Below are 7,373 nucleotides of genomic sequence, written 5' to 3'. Positions count from 1 at the left end.
GGTATCTTAAAAATATATTGCATGAGCATGATGAAGTGAAGCTCAATGTGAGTACTCTGAAGTCCAAAATAAAAAAAAAAAAAAAATAGAAAAATAAATTGCACAGATCCCAAGAAGTTGGACAAGCACTATTTATAAAGATAACTCTTTCCATTTAAAGATACTGCTAGCTATTTTCCCCTTTATATTTGATTCCCCCAAATGTACTCCCTTCCCTCTGGAAGAAGAGACGTCTAAGACATTTCTTGTATAACAGACTTTCAACTTCGGTTTATTATATCCCCGTGGGTCTTCCCTTCTCCGAGTGAAATACCAACAGGTTAAATTGACATATTTTCTAATTCCCTCACCTCTGGTCATATGTCACTTGGTTAATGCAGATGTGGGCTGACTAGCTCTAGAGCAGAGTTGGGCCACCAACCTCATTTGTTCTGAGCATCATAATAGCATTCACGTAGCCTAAGGTTGCATTGTTTATATTTTGGTAGCCACATCCATCAGAGGAAGAAGATCGTGCTAACCATCAAGTGATGTAGGCCAGTAAATCAACAAACCAGAGATGGTGGGCTACTTTGGAGTTCATGAGAACTGGCAATGAGGACGCCTAGACTGTCCTCCAGAAGGTTGGCTGATTTCATGGTTTCCACTATAAGGAAGAGGAACAAATCTGTTCAAGGACAACCTCAAGGAATCCAAAACAAATTGGGATTAAAACTAGTATTGGGGCTAGACTAGACATCTCCAGCACAGTATCATGGCTTAAAATTCTAAATGGAACAGGAATTTCCCAAGCGTAGGAAGCATTCAAGGTATCTTAAAAGTTCTGCTATTTTTCAGCCTCAAGTTTTACTACAATGTTTAGTGCTTCTTGGGCCAGAAGTAGGTAAGCAATATTCATGTTTCATGCAAACATGAGTATTACCTACTTTTAAAGATCTAATCATATAAGGATATTTCTATTGAATTTCATGTGAGTGAACCATTGAATAAGAATGCTCTTATCTGCATGGTTAATTAATGTTCCATTTGAAAAGCAAAGCAGCCAAGCAACAAGGAATGACAGCCCCAAGAACAACTTGTTCCAGGATCTGTTTTACCTTGTCATAAGGTGATGACAATATTCATAGGACTTCCCTTGCCCTTTAGATACCGAACCCAGGGTAAGGCATCTAATATCCTTTTTTTTACGTAGTAAACACGTATGTTGTTGGCTCACATGAAGAGGAAGTCTATTTCATCTTTTGCAAAAACACATCCTTGAAAAGTTGTACATATAGATTGCTTTGTAAATTATTTTTCCATTACCTTATACTAAATGCTTCTGAAATGCTTGATTACATTTGTGCTTCTTTGAATTAAAAACGTCTGTAATGTAACTTTTTTTTAATACAACTTTGTGCTTCTATTTTATAATTAACTCTACATCAACCATTTAAAATCAGCAGAGCAATGATATTTTAAAAACTCTCTTACGAAGTAATTAGATTTAGACATGATTACTTGCTTTTGAATGCCAAACAATAATACACTATATGTATTTTCAAAGATAGTATGTCTGTATTTTACATATTGGAAGTTAAGTCAGTAAATTAAGTCATGTTATGATCATGATGTTTTAAATCAAAAATTATTATATTTGAGTATGATAGCACTCACATTTATTTTGCTAATTCAAGATGTCTTTAACCTGAAGTGGCACTTTTGAATTATCATCTGTACTGTTTACTAACACTTAGAGTCATTGCAGCAGTCATTGAGCATTTAATGAACACCTACTATATGTATGAAAACACTGCTATGTATCATGTTATAAGAATGGTTAAGATGAATTTCTCTCCTTCAAGAAACTTATTACAAAAGAGCCAGGCAAGTGTATAAGTGATGAATGATTTAACAGACTGTAGTGTAATACAAATGCTCGTAACACAAAATCATGATACTGCATCTTTTGAATTTCAAAAGCATTTTGATGTTTTCAAATGGCTGATGAAATTATAGTTTTCATATTTTCCACTTTCCAAATGGTTTACATTGGTTTATTAAGTATTGTTAAACTAATGTATGTGAAGCAGCTGCTGGAAAAAGGTGGTCTGCTTGATTATCTTTTCCTGTATCTTCCAATGTTCTACATAATGAGTGAGTATTGATTTCTTATCACAACAAAGAAAAACAAAATCCCCCCGCTGAGCAGTGTGGAGGAGGACTTGACATCTCTCTTTTACAAGTGAATTGCCAGTTGGGGCCATCACTCAGGCAGGAAACAGGAATTCAGCAAGTGGGCCAAAGGGAGACTCAAGTTTTCAAACAGGAAGCGACATGGAATGTGCTCCTGGCTGTCAGAGGAGCTCCTGGGGAAAGATGATGCCTGCCTTTGTAGTCAAAAGGTCGTTAGGAGGATCACTACACTGAGCAGCTAGTTTTGTGGAGCACGCCTAGTTCTGTGGAAAGATAGAACCAGAGTGAACCAGCTAATGTTAGTCAGAACTACCATACTAAGTGCCCCGAATGATCAAGAACAAATCATAAATCCGGGCTGGGCCATAATCCTTTCATGTGCACACAACCTGAATGTCTTGGCTCCATTAGGCTAGGCAAAAAGTGAAAGTAATATTTCCATTAGATGACAAAATTACTTTGGAGAAGATGTCACCAGCCACCAACTTGATTACTAGAAATCAGCCCACTAAAATGTGCCCTGGGGACATGGGAGGCTTTCCAAGGCACATGTTAGGTGCACTTAGACACAGCCTGTGTTCTCTGACTTGTCACACTGCTGCCTGGGCTCCCTAGTGCCCCACTGGCCTTCCCCTCTCCACATCCCCTTCTGTATGGACAGGGGAACTGTGTGTCCCCTGCTATGCCATCTCAAGCATGGGACAGGCCTCTCTATTAATCCCACTTACCACAGCACAGATTTGGCTCACAACATTTATCAAGACTTTCCTGAAGATGCCTGGTATTACAAAATCGATTAAAGAAAACAATTTAGCTGATACAAATCAACTCTTAAAGCGGACAGTCTCCATTTGGAGAACTGCAAAATGCAGTGGAAGGCAGGAAGCTTTTATAGGATCAAGAATAAAGAACACAGAAAAGCAAAATAGAAATAATCTGATTGGCTGGGGCCGCATAGTCAACTTTGCTTGGGATGAGAAGGAACATTGAAATAAACAGAGAGCTCAGAGATGGCTTGGCATTTGGAAACTGGCTGATTGGATACCCTGTGTTTCTGGTATAGTGGAGAATTTACAGCGACATGAAAGTTACCTAAGTTTTGGTTTGCTGAGGTGGCACCCTAGGCCTGAGTGGCTCTATTTTGGGCCTAAAATTTACTTCAATTCTAGCAAGAGAGGGAAAAATAGAACACCTCTTTCTTTCCTCCCTCCTTCTCTCCTTCTTTCTATGACTAGTTACTGAATAACTACTAACATCTGCTACGTGCCAGGCATGTATATAAGGTTCCTGCTCAGGGAGCTAGGGACTAGCAGGGGAGGGAGACAGACATTAACCACATAGACATTCAAATAAAAATTAAGTTGATAAATGCTTTGAAGAAAAAGGAGGGAGTCCTAGATAAGGAGGAGCTTACTCAGTCTGGGGAGTTAGGACAAGAGTTCCTGAAGAAATGAGGGTAGAACAGAACGCTGAAGGATTGGTGGGCATTCAGAGGCCAAGCTGGGTGGAGAGAGAAAGAACATTCAATACTGAAGGAGCAGCTTGTGGGAAGGCTCTGAAGAAGGGAGGGGCTGGCCCTATTTTGAGAAATGGAAAGGACTGAGGAGGAGAATGATGGAGCAGAGGAGAAAGTTAGGTAGACCAGGAGTAGAACCTTAGTAAGCAGCTGAAGGGTTTTAAACAGGGAGTGACAGGGTCAGATGTGAATTACCCACATGGAAATGCCTACCCTCTGGCGATAGAGTGCAAAATAACTGTGCCAGGAAAAAAAATGGACTTTGTAAACTGGATATATATTATTTTGTAAAGTACTAAAAAAGAATAAGCTACATCAACACATAACTTGGATGCAAATGTTCAAAGCAGTATTATTCAAATAGCCAAAAAGTAGAAACCACCCAAAAGTCTATTAACTGATAAGCTGATAAAGAAAAAGTGCTAAATCCACACAATCATTATTCAGTAATAAGAGAAATAAAGAACCAGTACGTGCTACACCATGGAATACCCTTGGAAACTTCAAGTGAATGGAGACACAAATGACCACATATTGAATAATTGTATTAATATGAAATGTCCAGAATAGGTTAAATTTACAGACACATAAAACAGATGAGTGGTTGCTTAGGGATGTGGATGAGGTCTAGGCTGACTGCTAATAGTATTGGGTATCTTTCTGGGAGAGCAGAATTGTTCTAAAATTAGATTTTGGTGATAACTGCACAACTCTGTGACTATACCCCCCAAAACTGTACGTTTTAAATGGGTGAACTGCATGGTACGTGGATTCTCTCTCAATAAGGCTGTTAAAGAAAATAAAAAAGAATCCAGGAACTTGAGACATCTGTAGAAATGTGTCTCAATCCTAATTTCTTCTCGCTTTATATTTGCTAGGCTTGAAATAATTGTAGCTGGCAACGAGAGACCAGTGACTGTCTTGCTGGAGTGAGTTGGGAGGATTTATGACTGTATTAAAACATGTTAGAATGGTAGAGTTGAGCCCATTGTTCATTTAAATCAGCAGTCTCAAGCAGCTGTTACAGTTAATCATTATAAGGACTGCAAACAGCACTCAAAAGAGTGCTGGACTCTCAACATTTTAAAAGAATGGTCTGCATTTGTTAAAAGAATGCCTTTTCTCATTTAGCATTTTTCCTTTCAAAAAGTAACCCTATAATGTTTCTTGGCATCTTAGTTTCATTAAAACTAAGGTGTGAGCTTAACTTTAAGATCATGCCCCAGATCTTTTAAACATTTATTTTCTATTTCTTATATCTTGATTAGGAACATGTGAATCATTATTTACTAAATACTACATAGGTTCAAAATAGCTACAGAGAAAGGGAATATGAGATTGAGCAGGTGGCAATGCTTCTGTTTTCACACTCTGAGAAGGCCAAGGTTTCTTAGGGAAGCATTCCTGGCATCTGCATTAATCAGTGTCATGGTTCCTCAGTTGTGGTGTGTGTGTGTGAGTGTGTGTACGCACGCGCCCACGAGCTCTCCCAAGTTCACTTGTCTTGTGATGCTGACTCTGTTAGGTTTTTATAAAAATTCATTCCATTTCCCTTTCCAGCTTCTGTCTTGCTGGCATGTGCATGACAAAGTGTAATTCAGGCTTAACCACTTTGGGCATAGGCTAGTTCAATTGCCTTGTTTTATGTATGAGGAAGGTGAGACTCAGGGATGATAAGGTACCTTGATTTGGTTGAGTCACCAGTTAATGAGTTCTTCCAGTTGGAACTCAAGTCTCCTGATTTGTTTCACTTAGTGAAACAGCTCCATTTTCTAGCCTTCGACCTCTATCTTTTCAAATCTTGTACTTAGAAATAATATCTGCATTGAACATCATTTTATGTTGTTTTTTCCTAGAACTGACTTCTTGACAGAAAAGGGTGGTTATCTGTGTGTTGTAAATGAAGGGGAAAAAAAAAAAAATCAAAGGTGACTTTCCTTTTGGGCCATTCGTTTTCCCAAGGAACAAAATTTCTCATTTATTTCCCCTAATGTAATTCAACAGCAGTAACTGAAGAGTATCTAGATGTTTTTAAACAAAAGGCAGCACACAGAACCAGGACTCTGACCTAATGGATTTTAGAATAGGAATGTCAAGGTCATTGGAAATTAAAATTTTCGGGCTTCTCTTTTACATAGATTATAAGTATCCTACTCTCCCTGCTTCCTCTGCGGCCTCCTTAAGATCCATTCTCTGCAGGGAGGAGCTTAAAAAAAAAAATTAAACCTTAGATGTCTCTCCCCTATTTAAAACTCTCCAGTACTTTCCACTGCACTCAGAATAAACTCCCTAATTCCTTTACTGGCTTTAAAAAGCCCTACAGGATCTAACCCATCCTTGTTTACATCTCTAAACTTATTTCCTCATACTTCCTCAAACCTTCCCCCTCAAACCCAATTTAGGGCCCTTTGAATTAGCTGTTTCCTTTGCCTGGAATGCTCTTCCCTCTGATATATGCGTGCTTGTTATGCAAACCACTGCTTAAATGTCTCCTCCTCAAAAGGACCATCCCTCAAGTGGACACCCAACTGCAATCACCATCACATCATTCTTTGTATTTCTTCTGCATAGACCTTAACACAAACAAGATATTTTTCTCCCCTCCTCCTCATAAACTCCCTAGAACCTAGGTTCATCTGTCTTCGAGGCTGCTCAATCGAGAGCCTGGAGTAGTGTCTAACATAGGTAAGAGCTCAACAAAAATTTGTTAAATGAAGAAATGACCATACGAATGTACCCTTTCTTCCCTGCCCCTCTCTCCCAAGTAGGGCAAAACTCCTAATAAGGATACACTTTAAAAAATGTCGTTCTCATCTATTAGGTATTTCCACCCATGAGGAACGGGTGTCTTCGAGGAGGCTGCAACTTCACTAGACTAGTCCTTCCGATTCTAAATTTAAATAATATTAGCTTTTCATCTAGGGCTTTGGTTTGTCAGTGACCAATGCTTTACTTCCCGACTCCGACACCACGTAACAACCTAAGGGTGAGCACTAGGGCCCGGAGATCCCTTGATGCTAATTGTTGAGGTTAGGATAGGGCCTTTGGGCTGGTGCGCTGTGAGTGGTCCTCCCTAGAGATGCTGGGGAGAATGGGCGGAGCCACCCCCGAAAGGATGAGCCCTACAAGGGCCGGCACATCTGGTGGGGCTGCCGCTTTGAGAAGGGCCCCGGGAAACAGACGCAGGCACAGCTAGCCTGGAGCAAGGAAGGAGCCCAGCGGAGCCCAGCTGACCCCAGGCGGTAAGACCGAGGGGTCTAAGAAAAGGAGGTAGGGCCTGAAACCAAACCTGCAGAGCAAGCCAAGAAAGACTTGGGTATTTTGCCAGAGGAAAGGGTTAAACGGTTTCCAAGGTAACGGACCAGGAAGCGCGCAGGACGTCAGCCGCAGGTTCGTAGGTCAGCCTCGAGTTTAAAGCTCCCACGGTTGAGCGGATTCTGGCCAATGGAGAGGCCGCTGGACGTGGTCACGTGATGCGCGGGGCCGTTCGGCTAGCTGCCCCGGAGCACGTGGGAAGGTTTTTCCTGTTCCTTCTTTCCTTTTTTAAAAGCCCACCCACTTTTGCGCGGGCTTGGTTGCCGAGTTCTTCTCGCGAGAGGCACGCCACCCTCTCGCGAGAGTGAGTGGGAGGCGTGAGGACTAGGAGGTGTTGCGGGCTGGAGCTGCAGCGGCGGAAGCCGGG

The 7,373-nt window shown here is 40.9% G+C and overlaps 1 non-coding gene across 1 annotated transcript; it reads left to right on the top strand.

The window, feature by feature from the left end:
* LOC123613773 (small nucleolar RNA SNORD64) lies at nt 1-65 on the top strand. Its single transcript, XR_006721198.1, has one exon. It is a non-coding gene; the product is annotated as a small nucleolar RNA SNORD64 (small nucleolar RNA).
* Nucleotides 66-7,373: the final 7,308 nt, after the last annotated feature.

Source organism: Camelus bactrianus, chromosome 14, assembly GCF_048773025.1.
Source record: "Camelus bactrianus isolate YW-2024 breed Bactrian camel chromosome 14, ASM4877302v1, whole genome shotgun sequence".
Lineage (NCBI taxonomy): Eukaryota > Metazoa > Chordata > Mammalia > Artiodactyla > Camelidae > Camelus > Camelus bactrianus.
Note: the sequence above shows the minus strand (reverse complement) of the source record. Positions and strands in the feature narration are given on the sequence as shown.